Source organism: Triticum dicoccoides, chromosome 7A, assembly GCF_002162155.2.
Source record: "Triticum dicoccoides isolate Atlit2015 ecotype Zavitan chromosome 7A, WEW_v2.0, whole genome shotgun sequence".
NCBI lineage: Eukaryota > Viridiplantae > Streptophyta > Magnoliopsida > Poales > Poaceae > Triticum > Triticum dicoccoides.
The window spans coordinates 283,556,150-283,571,354 of record NC_041392.1 but is presented as its reverse complement, the minus strand read 5'-3'; positions in this window follow the sequence as shown (position 1 = coordinate 283,571,354).

The following is a 15,205-nucleotide window of genomic DNA, read 5'->3' as shown; positions in this document are numbered from 1 at the left end:
GGACATGTAGGATTGCAATATATATCAAGAACAATGAAATCTACGGGCACATAATTCCTATTTGCAATAATAAGAACATCATTAATTCTTCCCATAGGTTTCTTAATGGTGGAATCCGCAAGGTGCAAATTTAAAGAACAATCATCAAATTCATGGAAACCTAGCACATCACACAAAGTTTTTGGAATCGTGGAAACACTAGAACCCAAATCACATAAAGCATAGAATTCATAATATTTAATCATAATTTTAATAGTAGGTTCCCACTCATCATAAAGTTTTCTAGGGCTAGAAACTTCTACTTCAAGCTTATCTTTATGAGATTGCATTAAAGCATCAACGATGTGTTTGTTAAAAGCTTTATTTTGATCATAAGCATGAGGAGAATTTAGCACGGATTGTAACAAGGAAATACAATCTATCATAGAGCAATTATCATAATCAAATTGCTTGAAATCCAAAATAGTGGGTTCATTGCTATGTAACGTTTTGACCTCTTCAATCCCACTATTATTAATTTTAGCATCAAGATCTAAAAACTCCGAATCATTGGGACGCCTTTTAACTAAAGTTGACCCATCTCCAGTCCCATCTTTATCAAGATTCATAACGGAAAACAAAGATTTAATAGGAGATACTCCGGTTTAGATCTACATCTTTATTATCATGTAGATACTCCGGTTTAGATCTACATCTTTATTATACATCTTATTAACTAAGGTGGTCTGCTTGTCCGAAATTTGACCCACTAAATTTTCAAGATGAGCAAACTAAGATCTCAAACCATAAAATTCTTTAGACATATCATCGAGCTCTTTATTCATGTACTCCATAATTTTTTTTTCTTTAAGCTCATTTCTGAAGAAATTATTATGCTCAAATTGCAAAGACACAAAGCTTATAACGTTGTTTTCAATTTCTTCCAACCTTCTAAGGTGAGGATCAAAGCTTTTGGGCAAGGCCATCAGGGAAAACAGGCACACAAAAGGCAAGTGAAAAGAGGCGAACAAAAAAGGGCGAATAAAATGGCAAAGGTGAAGTGGCGTAGAGAAAAACGAGAGGCAAATGGCAAATAATGTAATGCGAGGGATAAGAGTTTGTGATGGATACTTGGTTTGCCTTGACTTGAGCGTAGATCTCCCCGGCAACGGTGCCAGCAATCCTTCTTGCTACCTCTTGAGCATGCGTTGGTTTTCCCTTAAAGAGGAAAGGGTGATGCAACAAAGTTGCGTAAGCATTTCCCTCAGTTTTTGAGAACCAAGGTATCAATCCAGTAGGAGACTACACACAAGTCGCATAGTACCTGCACAAACAATCAAGAACCTTGCAACCAACACGATAAAGGGGTTGTCAATCCCTTCATGGCCACTTGCAAAAGTGAGATCTGATAAAGATAATAAGATAATTTTTTTGGTATTTTTTGTTGTATAGATTGGAAAATAAATATTTCAAAATAAATAGTAAACTAGAATTATAGATCAGAAACTTATATGATGTAAAGTAGACCTGGGGGCCATAGGTTTCACTAGTGGCTTCTCTCATGATAGCATATATTACGGTGGGTGAACAAATTACTGCCGAGATATTGATAGAAAAGCGCATAGTTATGAGAACATCTAGGCATGATCATGAACATAGGAATCACGTCCGTGTCAAGTAGACCGAAACGATTCTGCATCTACTACTATTACTCCACACATCGGCCGCTATCCAGCATACCTCTAGAGTATTAAGTTCATAAGAATAGAGTAGTGCATTATGCAAGATGACATGATGTAGAGGGATAAACTCAAGCAGTATGATATAAACCCATCTTTTTATCCTCGATGGCAACAATACAATACGTGCCTTGCTGCCCCTGTTGTTAGTGGGAAAGGACACCGCAAGATTGAACCCAAAGCTAAGCACTTCTCCCATTGCAAGAAAGATCAATCTAGTAGGCCAAACTAAACCAATAATTCGAAGAGACTTGCAAAGATATCAAATCATGCATATAAGAATTCAGAGAAGAATCAAATACTGTTCATAGATAGTCTTGATCATAAATCCACAATTCATTGGATCTTGGCAAACACACCGCAAAAAGTATTACATCGAATAGATCTCCAAGAACATCGAGGAGAACTTTGTATTGAGAACCAAAGAGAGAGAAGAAGCCATCTAGCTAATAACTATGGACCCGAAGGCTGTGGTAAACTACTCACACATCATCGGAGAGGCTATGATGTTGATGTAGAAGCCTTCTATGATCGAATCCCCCTCCGGCAGATCATCGGAAAAGGCCCCAAGATGGGATCTCATGGGTACAGAAGGTTGTGGCAGTGGAAAAGTGGTTTCGTGGCTCCCCTGGATGTTTTCAGGGTATAAGAGTATATATAGGCGAAAGAAGTAGGTCGGTGGAGCTCCATGGGGACCACGAGGCTGGGGGCGCCCCTACCCCCCTAGGCGCACCCCTGCCTCATGGAAGCTTCACGGACTTCCAGACTTGTACTCCAAGTCTCTTGGGTGACGTTTGTTCCAAGAAAGATCCCCGTGAAGGTTTCGTTGCGTTTGGATTCTGTTTCATATTCCTTTTCTGCGAAACACTGAAATAGGCAAAAAACAACAATTTGCACTAGGCCTTCAGTTAATAGGTTAGTCCCAAAAATAATAATAAAGCCCATTAAACATCCAAAACAGATAATATAATAGCATGGAACAATCAAAAATTATAGATACGTTGGAGATGTATCAACTGACGCTATAAAATCCTATTTTTCCAGAAAAAATCAAGGAGAAAGAATTATCGCGATCCACGAGACAGAGCCATCATCACCTCCTGTTCTTCATCGGGAGGCCAGATCTGGTGTCCATTTGGGGCTCCGGAGAGGGGGACCTTCGTCTTCGTTATCACCAACCCTTCTCCATCGCCAACTCCATGATGCTCCCCACCGGGAGTGAGTAATTCCTTCGTAGGCTCGCTAGTCGGTGAGGAGTTGGATGAGATTCATCATGTAATCGAGTTAGTTTTGTTAGGGCCTGATCCCTAGTATCCACTATGTTCTAAGATTGATGTTGCTATGACTTTGCCATGCTTAATGCTTGTCACTTTGGGCCCGGGTGCCATTATTTCAGATCTGAACCTTTATGTTATCACCATTATATCCATGTTCTAGATCTGATCTTGCAATTTATAGTCACCTACTACGTGTTATGATCCGGCAACCCCGAAGTGACAATAGTCGGGACTACTCTCGGTGATGACTGTAGTTTGAGGAGTTCATGTATTCATCGTGTGTTAATGCTTTGTTCCGGTTCTTTATTAAAAGGAGGCCTTAATATCCCTTAGTTACCAATAGGACCCCGCTACCATGGGAGGGTAGGACAAAAGATGTCATGCAAGTTCTTTCCACAAGCATGTATGACTATTTACGGAATACATGCCTACATTACATTGATGAATTGGAGCTAGTGCCGTATCGCCCTAGGTTATAACTGTCTCATGATGAATATCATCCAACAAGTCTTCGATCCAATTCCTACGAATTTATCCTATATTGATCTTGCTAAGTTACTATTGCTATCGTTACTATTGCACTTGTTACAAAACTATTGCCATCACTGTTACCGTTAGCATTGCTACTGTCACTATTATCCAAACTATCATTCTACTTTGCTACTGATCACTTTGTTGCAGATAATTAATCTCCAGGTGTGGTTGAATTGACAACTCAGCTGCTAATACCTTCAAATATTCTTTGGCTCCCCTTGTGTCAAATCTATAAATTTGGGTTGAATACTCTACCCTCGAAAACTGTTGCAATCCCCTATACTTGTGGGTTATCAAGACCTTTTTTCTGGCACCGTTGCCGGGGAGCATAGCTATATTTGTTCAGTCACTTGGGATTATTATGAATTTATCACTATGAAGAATCTGAAGGATGCCAAGACTAAGATTTTTCCTCTAAGACGAGGGGAGGTAAGGAACTACCATCCAGTTCTGCTTTAGATTCACCTTCTGTTATAAGTAAACTTGCAACACCACCACGTGCTATTAATTCTGGTATGTCGCAAGTTATTGATGATGCTACTTCTGCTATGGATAATGCTTATGACAATGCTAGTACCTTGCTTGATAATGATGATGTGCCACTAGGTGAATTTCTTCATAAACAAATTGCTAGAGTAATACAACAGGATGTTGTTGAATCTGATGATGAGCTTGAAACTGAAACTCCTGAAACACCTGCTAGAACTAGCCTTCATAGATATGAATTGCCTAAGGTACTAGAAGGTTATGTTATGAATGAGGATACAACTAGAGATATTCTTGCTTGTAAGGATAGAGATGATCTAGAGAAATTATTATGCAAGTATAAAGAAAAATCTCTGAATTCTAGAATGCAATGTGATCCTAAGTTTGCTACTTCACCTATCTTTATTGATGATAAGGATTATGAATTCTTTGTCACCCCAGAGTTAATTACTTTGGTTGAATCTGATGCTTTCCATGGTTATGAAACTAAAACTGTTGTGGCACATCTTACTAAGTTGAATGACATAGCCACCCTTTTTACTCATGATGAGAAAACTCGCTATTACTTTATTCTCAAATTATTTCCATTCTTGATGACCCACAAGTATAGGGGATCAATTGTAGCTCTTTTCAATAAGTAAGAGTGTCGAACCCATGAGGAGCAGAAGGAAATGACAAGTAGTTTTCAGTAAGGTAATGTCTTCAAGTGCTGAAATTGTAAGTAGCGGAGTAGTTTGATAGCAAGATAATTTGTAACGAGCAAGTAACGGTAGTAGTAACAAAAGTGCAGCAAGGTAGCCCAATCCTTTTGAGGAAAAGGACATGCCAAAACGGTCTCTTATGATACACAAAGCATTCTTGAGGGTATACGGGAATTTCATCTAGTCACTTTCATCATGTTGGTTTGATTTGTGTTTGCTACTTTGATAATTTGATATGTGGGTGGACCGGTGCCTAGGTGTTGTTCTTACTTGAACAAACCTCCTACTTATGATTAAACCTCCCGCAAGCATCCACAACTATGAGAAAAGTATTAAGAATAAATTCTAACCATAGCATTAAACTTTTGGATCCAATCGGTCCCTTACAAAATAGCGCATAAACTAGGGTTTAAGCTTCTGTCACTCTCGCAACCCACCATCTAATTGCTACTCCACAATGCATTCCCTTAGGCCCAAATATGGTGAAGTGTCATGTAGTTGACGTTCACATGACAACACTAAGGGAATAACAACATACATACTATCAAAATATCAAACACATATCAAGTTCACATGATTACTTGCAACATGATTTCTCCTGTGACCTCAAGAACAAAAGTGACTACTCACAAATGATAAACATGTTCATGATGAGAGGAGTCTTAAATAGCATAATGGATCTGGACATATAATCTTCCACCAAATAAACCATATAGTAATCAACTACAAGATGTAATCAACACTACTAGTCACCCACAAGCATCAATCTATAGTTCCGATAACAAGATTGAACACAAGAGATGAGCTAGGGTTTGAGAGGAGATGGTGATGTTGAAGATGTTGATGGAGATGGGAGAGTTGTTGGTGATTATGATGACGATGATTTTCCCCTCCAGGAGGGAAGTTCCCCCGGCGGGCAAAAGTGCTCCTGCCCAAGTTCCGCCTCGAGGCGGAGGCGCTTCATCCCAAAAGTTTCCTCCTTATTTTTTCTAGGTCAAAATGACTGATTGTTGGGGAACGCAGTATTTCAAAATTTTCCTACGATCACACAAGATCTATCTAGGAGATGTATAGCAACAAGAGGGGAGAGTGTGTCCACATACCCCCGTAGACCGAAAGCAGAAGCGTTAAGTAACGCGGTTGATGTTGTCGAACGTCTTCACTATCCAACCGATCAAGTACCAAACGCACGACACCTCCGTGATCTGCACACATTCATCTTGGTGACGTCCCTCATACTCTTGATCTAGTTGAGGCCGAGGGAGAGTTTCGTCAGCACGACGGCGTGGTGAAGGTGATGATGAAGTTGTCGACGCAGGGCTTCGCCTAAGCACTACAACGATATGACCGAGGTGGAAATCTATGGAGGGGGCACCGCACACGGCTAAGACAACTGTCAACTTGTGTGTTCTAGGGTGCCCCTGCCCCCGTATATAAAGGAGCAAGGGGGGAGTCCGGCCGGCCCTCATGGGGCGTGCCCCCAAGTAGGATTCCTACTAGGAATAGGAATCCTATTCCTAGTAGGTTTCCAACAAGGGAAGAGAGGGAGAAGAAAGGAGAGGGAGAGAGGGAGAAGGAAAGGGAGGGGGTGCCGCCCCCTCCTAGTCCAATTCGGACTCCTCAAGGGGGGGGGGGCAACCCTAGGGCCCTCTCATCTCTCTCACAAGGCCCATGTTGGCCCATTAGTTCCTCCGGGGGTTTCCGATAACCCCCGGCACTACGATATTTATCCGGTGATCCCGTAACTCATCGGGTGTCCCAATAACATCGTCCAATATATCAATCTTTATGTCTCGACCATTTCGAGACTCCTCGTCGTGGCCGTGATCACATCCGGGACTCCAAACTACGTTCGGTACATCAAAACACATAAACTCATCATATCGATCATCATTGAACGTTAAGCGTGCGGACCCTACGGGTTCCAGAACTATGTAGACATGATCGAGACTCATCTCCGGTCAATAACCAATAGTGGAACCTGGATTCTCATATTGGTTCCTACATATTCTACGAAGATCTTTATCGGTCAAACCGCATAATAACATACGTTGTTCCCTTTGTCATCGGTATGTTACTTGCCCGAGATTCGATCGCCGGTGTCTCAATACCTAGTTCAATCTCGTTACCGGCAAGTCTCTTTACTCGTTCCGTAATGCAACATCCTGCAACTAACTCATTAGTCACATTGCTTGCAAGGCTTATAGTAATGTGCATTACCGAGAGGGCCTAGAGATACCTCTCCGATACACGGAGTGACAAATCCTAATCTTGATCTATGCCAACTAAACAAACACCATTGGCGACACCTGTCGAGCATCTTTATAGTCACCCAGTTACGTTGTGACGTTTGATAGCACACTAAGTGTTCCTCCGGTATTCGGGAGTTGCATAATCTCATAGTCACAGGAACATGTATAAGTCATGAAGAAAGCAATAATAATAAACTAAACGATCATAGTGCTAAGCTAACGGATGGGTCAAGTCAATCACAACATTCTCTAATGATGTGATCCCATTCATCAAATGACAACTAATGTCTATGGTTACGAAACTTAACCATCTTTGATTAATGAGCTAGTCAAGTAGAGGCATACTAGTGACACTATGTTTCTCTATGTATTCACACATGTACTAAGTTTCCGGTTAATACAATTCTAGCATGAATAATAAACATTTATCATGATATAAGGAAATATAAACAACAACTTTATTATTGCCTCTAGGGCATATTTCCTTCAGTCTCCCACTTGCACTAGAGTCAATAATCTAGATTACATAGTAATGATTCTAACACCCATGGAGTCTTGGTGTCGATCATGTTTTGCTCGTGAGAGAGGCTTAGTCAACGGGTCTGCAACATTCAGATCCGTATGTATCTTGCAAATCTCTATATCTCCCTCCTTCACTTGATCGCGGATGGAATTGAAGCATCTCTTGATGTGCTTGGTTCTCTTGTGAAATCTGGATTCCTTTGCCAAGGCAATTGCACCAGTATTGTCACAAAAGATTTTCATTGGACACGATGCACTAGGTATGACACCTAGACCGGACATGAACTCCTTCATCCAGACTCCTTCATTTGCTGCTTCTGAAGCAGCTATGTATTCCGCTTCGCCCGTAGATCCCGCCACAACGCTCTACTTGGAACTGCAGCAACTGACAGCTCCACAATTCAATAAAAATACGTATCTGGTTTGTGACTTAGAGTCATCCGGATCAGTGCTAAAGCTTGCATCGACGTAACTGTTTACGACGAGCTCTTTGTCACCTCCATAAATGAGAAACATATCCTTAGTCCTTTTCAGGTATTTCAGGATGTTCTTGACCGCTGTCCAGTGACCACTCCTAGATTACTTTGGTACCTCCCTGCTAAACTAATAGCAAGGCACACATCAGGTCTGGTACATAGCATTGCATACATGATAGAACCTATGGCTGAAGCATAGGGAATGACTTTCATTTTCTCTCTATCTTCTGCAATGGTCGGGCATTGAGTCTGACTCAACTTCACACCTTGTAACACAGGCAAGAACCCTTTGTTTGCTTGATCCATTTTGAACTTCTTCAAAACTTTATCAAGGTATGTGCTTTGTGAAAGTCCAATTAAGCGTCTTGATCTATCTCTATAGATCTTGATGCCCAATATATAAGCAGCTTCACCGAGGTCTTTCATTGAAAAATTCTTATTCAAGTATCCTTTTATGCTATTCACAAATTCAGTTTCATTTTCGATTAACAATATGTCATCACATATAATATCAGAAATGCTACAGAGCTCCCACTCACTTTCTTGTAAATACAGGCTTCTCCAAAAGTATGTATAAAACCATATGCTTTGATCACACTATCAAAGCGTATATTCCAACTCCGAGATGCCTGCACCAGTCCTTTAATGGATTGCTGGAGCTTACACACTTTGTTAGCACCTTTTGGATTGACAAAACCTTTTGGTTGCATCATATACAACTCTTCTTTAAGATATCCATTAAAAATGCAGTTTTGACATCCATTTGCCAAATTTCATAATCATAAAATGCGGCAATTGCTAACATGATTCAGACGGACTTAAGCATCGCTGCGGGTGAGAAGGTCTCATTGTAGTCAACTCCTTGAACTTGTCTAAAACCATTCGCACCAAGTCGAGCTTTATAGACAGTAACATTACCGTCAGCGTCAGTCTTCTTCTTGAAGATCCATTTATTCTCTATGGCTTGCCGATCATCGGGAAAGTCAACCAAAGTCCATACTTTGTTCTATTCACGACTCTGGAGCTATTCAACATAGCAACCAAGTGTGCAAGAGCTGATGAGGGGCGTCTCTCCCTCCTCGAGCTCCCTGCTGACGACCGAGAGGAGAAGAAAGCCAAGGTCAAGGACGTGAAGCGCAAGGGAATAGCCGTACTCGTGGCAGAGCCGGACACAAAGCGCGGCCGGGACCACCCCGAGTCTTCCAAGAGCAGCCGACTGTTCCGCGCCTTCCACAACATACACAAGCACAACACCAATGACTGTCAAGAGCTCAGGGCCATCCGAGATGGACGCTTTGGTTGACACCCCGAGTGCAACGACTGGGGCTATGGCCGAGGAGGAGGACGAGGTGGAGGACGCTGGGACAACCGCGACCCCCGCCAGGAGTGGCGTGACCAGCCTCGTGAGGACCACTGGCAGGAGCAACCTCGTGAGGGCGCCTGGCGCGACCAGCCTCGCAAGGACCGTCGTCAGGGAAATCTTGGCCTCTCTCCACTGCCACCACAACCAAGAAGGAACGACAACCACCATTAGGACGAGGGGGCTGGGGGCTTCCATGAACCACGTGCCATCGCCTGCATCTTGGGCGGAGCTCAGGCTCCAGCATCTCAGTGCATCTTCAAGCATTTCTCTCGCGAGGTGCATGCAGCCCTCCCCAAGCTCGAGGCCACGCGCCCGCTCAGGTGGTCTAAGTACGCCATCACCTTCAGCTCGGCGAACCAGCTCAAATGCGCGACGACCGCCGGCGTCCTCCCGACGCTCTGCTCACCCGTCATCAGCAATGTCCAAGTCACCAAGACCCTCATTGACAGTGGCGCAGGGCTCAGTGTCCTGTCCGTCGAGATGTTCGACAACCTCCAAGTGCCTTACGATCAGCTTGAGCCCACTAAGCCCATCTCAGGAGTGACCGACGGCTCCACCACCCTGCTACCTCTTGAGCACTGCGTTGGTTTTCCCTTGAAGAGGAAAGGGTGATGCAGTAGAGCAGCGTAAGTATTTCCCTCAGTTTTTGAGAACCAAGGTATCAATCTAGTAGGAGGCCACGCACGAGTCCCTCACACCTACACAAACAAAGAAACTCCTCGCAACCAATGCGATAAAGGGGTTGTCAATCCCTTCACAGTCACCTACGAGAGTGAGATCTGATAGATATGATAAGATAATATTTTTGGTATTTTTATGATAAAGAGAAATAAAGATGCAAGTAAATAAATGGCAAAGGAAATAACTAAGTATTGGAAGATTAATATGATGGAAAATAGACCCGGGGGCCATAGGCTTCACTAGAGGCTTCTCTCGAGAGCATAAGTATTATGGTGGGTGAACAAATTACTGTTGAGCAATTGATAGAATTGAGCATAGTTATGAGAATATCTAGGTATGATCATGTATGTAGGCATCACGTCCGAGACAAGTAGACCGACTCCTGCCTGCATCTACTACTATTACTCCACACATCGACCGCTATCCAGCATGCATCTAGAGTATTAAGTTCAAGAGAACAGAGTAACGCTTTAAGCAAGATGACATGATGTAGAGGGATAAACTCAATGAATATGATATAAACCCCATCTTGTTATCCTCGATGGCAGCAATACAATACGTGCCTTGCTACCCCTACTGTCACTTGGAAAAGACACCGTAAGATTGAACACAAAGCTAAGCACTTCTCCCATTGCAAGAAAGATCAATCTAGTAGGCCAAACCAATTACTGATAATTCGAAGAGACTTGCAAAGATAACCAATCATACATAAAAGAATTCAGAGAAGATTCAAATATTGTTCATAAATAAACTTGATCATAAACCCACAATTCATCGGTCTCAGCAAACACACCACAAAAGAAGATTACATCGAATAGATCTCCACAAGAGAGGGGGAGAACTTTGTATTGAGATCGAAAAAGAGAGAAGAAGCCATCTAGCTAATAACTATGGACCCGTAGGTCTGAAATAAACTACTCGCACTTCATCGGGGAGGCTATGGTGTTGATGTAGAATTCCTCCGTGATCGATACCCCCTCCGGTGGAGCTCTGGAAAAGGCCCCAAGATGGGATCTCATGGATACAAAAAGTTACGGTGGTGGAACTAGGGTTTTGGCTCCGTATTTGGTAGTTTGGGGTACGTAGGTATATATAGGAGGAAGGAGTTTGTCGGTGGAGCAATGTGGGCCCCATGAGGGTGGAGGGCGCGCCTGGTGAGGGGGGGTAGGCGCGCCCCCTACCTCGTGCCTTCCTGGTTGATTGCTTGACGTAGGGTCCAAGTCCTCTGGATCATGTTCATTCCGAAAATCATGTTCCTGAAGGTTTCATTCCGTTTGGACTCCGTTTGATATTCTTTTTCCGTGAAACTCTGAAATAGGCAAAAAACAACAATTCTGGGCTAGGCCTCCAGTTAATAGGTTAGTCCCAAAAATAATATAAAAGTGTATAATAAAGCCCAATAATGTCCAAAACAGGATATAATATAGCATGGAACAATAAAAAATTATAGATACGTTGGAGACGTATCAAGCATCCCCAAGCTTAATTCCTGCTCGTCCTCGAGTAGGTAAATGATAAAAACAGAATTTTTGATCTGGAATGCTACTTGGCATAATTTCAATGTAATTCTATTAATTGTGGTATGAATATTCAGATCCAAAAGATTCAAGACAAAAGTTCAATATTGACATAGAAATAATAATACTTCAAGCATACTAACTAAGCAATTATGTCTCTTCAAAATAACATGGCCAAAGAAAGTTATCCCTACAAAATCATATAGTCTGGCTATGCTCCATCTTCACCACACAAAGTATTCAAATCATGCACAACCCCGATGACAGGCCAAGCAATTGGTTCATACTTTTGGTGTTCTCAAACTTTTTCAATCTTCACGCAATACATGAGCGTGAGCCATGTACATAGCACTATAGGTGGAATAGAATGGTGGTTGTGGAGAAGATAAAAAGGGAGAAGATAGTCTCACATCAACTAGGCGTATCAACGGGCTATGGAAATGCCCACTAATACATATCGATGTGAGGGCGCGCCTGGGGGGGGGGGGTAGGCGCGCCCCCTACCTCGTGCCTTCCTGGTTGATTGCTTGACGTAGGGTCCAAGTCCTCTGGATCATGTTCGTTCCGAAAATCACGTTCCCGAAGGTTTCATTCCGTTTGGACTCCTTTGATATTCTTTTTCTGTGAAACTCTTAAATAGGCAAAAAAACAACAATTCTGGGCTGGGCCTCCAGTTAATAGGTTAGTCCCAAAAATAATATAAAAGTGTATAATAAAGCCCAATAATGTCCAAAACAGGATATAATATAGCATGGAACAATAAAAAATTATATATACGTTGGAGACGTATCACACCCCGATGGGGCAAGTTCATTTCCTTGTCACCTTCGGACAGCGTGACAACTACCATAGTTCGGACGTAGTGACCCACCACGGCTACAACGTCCTCAAGATGCCAGGAAGCGGTGGCATCATCACAGTCCCCTGCGAAGAAAGAGATGCGGTGTGCTGTCTCGAGCGCGCCTTCCAGGCCGCAGCAATCGAAGACCCTGACAGCGAGGGCACGCAGTACCCTCCTGAGGCCACCCCAAGAAGAAGAAGCAACTACTACGCACAAGGCCTTAGGGGAGCGGCACCCCTGGCGGTGCCACATCAGGATCCGCGCCCGTACCTGGGGCCCCTCCCTTCCTCGCATAGGAAGGCGCGCCCGACGCCCTCCTCGGGCAGGGCTCGGGGGCTCTCTTCTGGAGGGCCTTAGACCTAGCCGACATCACGAGGGATGCGCTCGGGCACCACGTGGAGGCATGCTTCGCGACATGTTTCCCTCACGAGGGCACCGGGCGAGGAGCGCCCGGCGCTCAGGAGTTCATTGTCAAGGCCACCCGGGAGCTTCAGGAAGCAAGGGCAATACGCGGCGACCGCCGCCCACCTGGTGCAGCTCCCCATCCAGGCGAGGGTGGCGAGCTCCGCGTCTGCATCGACATCCCAGGGCTCAACAAGGCTGCATCTCTGGAGTGCTTCTGGCCTTCACGTGCTGGCCAGTGCGAGGGTCCACCTCACAGCTACGTTTGCATGCCGATTGGCCTGCCGAGCGTGGCAGCTGCCTTGCAGCGCAACCTATGGAGCATCCTGGCGACCCAGGAGGCCAGGCATCACACGGTCCTGGAGGAGATGGAGACGGTCCTCAGGGAGCCACCTAAGCCCCCAAAGCCTCACGAGGCTCAGGGTCTTGGCGGCTCATGAGGAGCGACTTCTTCAGCGTGCGCCTTCAGCTACCCGAACGCTCCTTCGACAACAAAACCAGGTGACATTTTCCAAGTTCATTCAGCTGGGAGCGCCCCTCGGGCTGCATTATTCCTAGGTCGCATGGGCCTGTCCCTGCGGCTTGTATCCTCTTGCATTTTAGCTTACCTTACTGTGGGCGCCCCTCAGACTGCATCATCCCTAGGCCGCTCGGGTCCGTCCTAGTGGCATGTATCGTTCTCGCATCTATCTAAGCTAGCTGGTTCCCATGCATGATTTATTTATAGTCATCCCTTGCTTGATTGTCACTCACCGCGGCCGCCCGCATCGCTGATTGGCCCCTCGCAAAACCCACAACGGGGGCTGCCCATGCTGGCATGACGCTTGTGCTCGGGTCCGTCCCTGCAACACTGACAAATTTGAGCGGTCGAGCTCTGGCTCGCGGCACGCCCGCGCACATCACCTCACCAGACCCTCAGTGCCTTCATCTTCTTGCGGAGCGACCAGTGGCAGACCGGCAATCATAGTGGCAATTTGTGTCCCTCCTCGCGCTAACCTACAGGAACCTCCTGAGGACAACAACAGGAGGTACCGCGGGCTCCCTCTTCTCCCATGCAATTCTCTTGCGCGTTAGAAAGGGGGCTCCTGAGCATCGCGACTCATGAGCTCCTACTGGCTCTCCAGCCCTCACCCCTGGCCTTGACCACGGCACCGCGACCTGGCATACCAGCGGTGGCTGAGCTCGCTCGAGGGCCGGGTCCTGAGGACGTAGAGTGATACATCTCCGTCGTATCTATAATTTTTGATTGTTCCATGCCAATATTCTACAACTTTCATATACTTTTGGCAACTTTTTATACTATTTTGGGACTAACATATTGATCCAGTGCCCAGTGCCAGTTCCTGCCTGTTGCATATTTTATGTTTCGCAGAATATCCATATCAAATGGAATCCAAACGGGATAAAAACGGACGGAGCTTATTTTTGGAATATCTTGAAAATTCCGGAAGAAAAATCCATGCGAGACGGTGCCCGAGGTGGCCACGAGGCAGCGGGGCGCGCCTGCCCCCCTGGGCGCACCCCTGACCCTCGTGGGCCACCCGTAAGGCGGTTGATGCCCTTCTTCGGCCACAAGAAAGCTAATTTCTGGAAAAAAATCACGGCGAAGGTTTCGATCCAATCGGAGTTACGGATCTCCATATATACCCGAAACGGTGAAAGGGCAGCAGAGGAGAACGCAGAAACAGAGAGAGACAGAGAGACAGATCCAATCTCGGAGGGGCTCTCGCCCCTCCCATGCCATGGAGGCCAAGAACCAAAGGGGAAACCCTTCTCCCATCTAGGGAGGAGGTCAAGGAAGAAGAAGACGAAGGGGCCCCCTCTCCCCTTCTCTTCCGGTGGCGCCAGAATGCTGCCGTGGCCATCATCATCATCACCACGATCTACTCCAACACCTCTACCATCTTCACCAACATCTCCATCACCTTCCCCCTCTATCTATAGCGGTCCACTCTCCCGCAACCCGCTGTACCCTCTACTTGAACATGGTGCTTTATGCTTCATATTATTATCCAATGATGTGTTGCCATCCTATGATGTCTGAGTAGATTTTCGTTGTCCTATTGGTGGTTGATGAATTGCTATGATTGATTTAATTTGCTTGTGGTTATGTTGCTGTCCTTTGGTGCCCATCATATGATCGCGCACGTGGATCACACCATAGGGTTAGTTGTATGTTGATAGGACTATGTATTGGAGGGCAAGGGTGACAGAAGCTTCAGCCTAGCATAGAAATTGATGCATACGGGATTGAAGGGGGACCAATATATCTTAATGCTATGGTTGGGTTTTACCTTAATGAACGTTAGTAGTTGCGGATGCTTGCTAATAGTTCCAATCATAAGTGCATAGAATTCCAAGTCAGGGATGACATGCTAGCAGTGGCCTCTCCCACATAATACTTGCTATCGGTCTAGTAAAGTTGTCAATTGCTT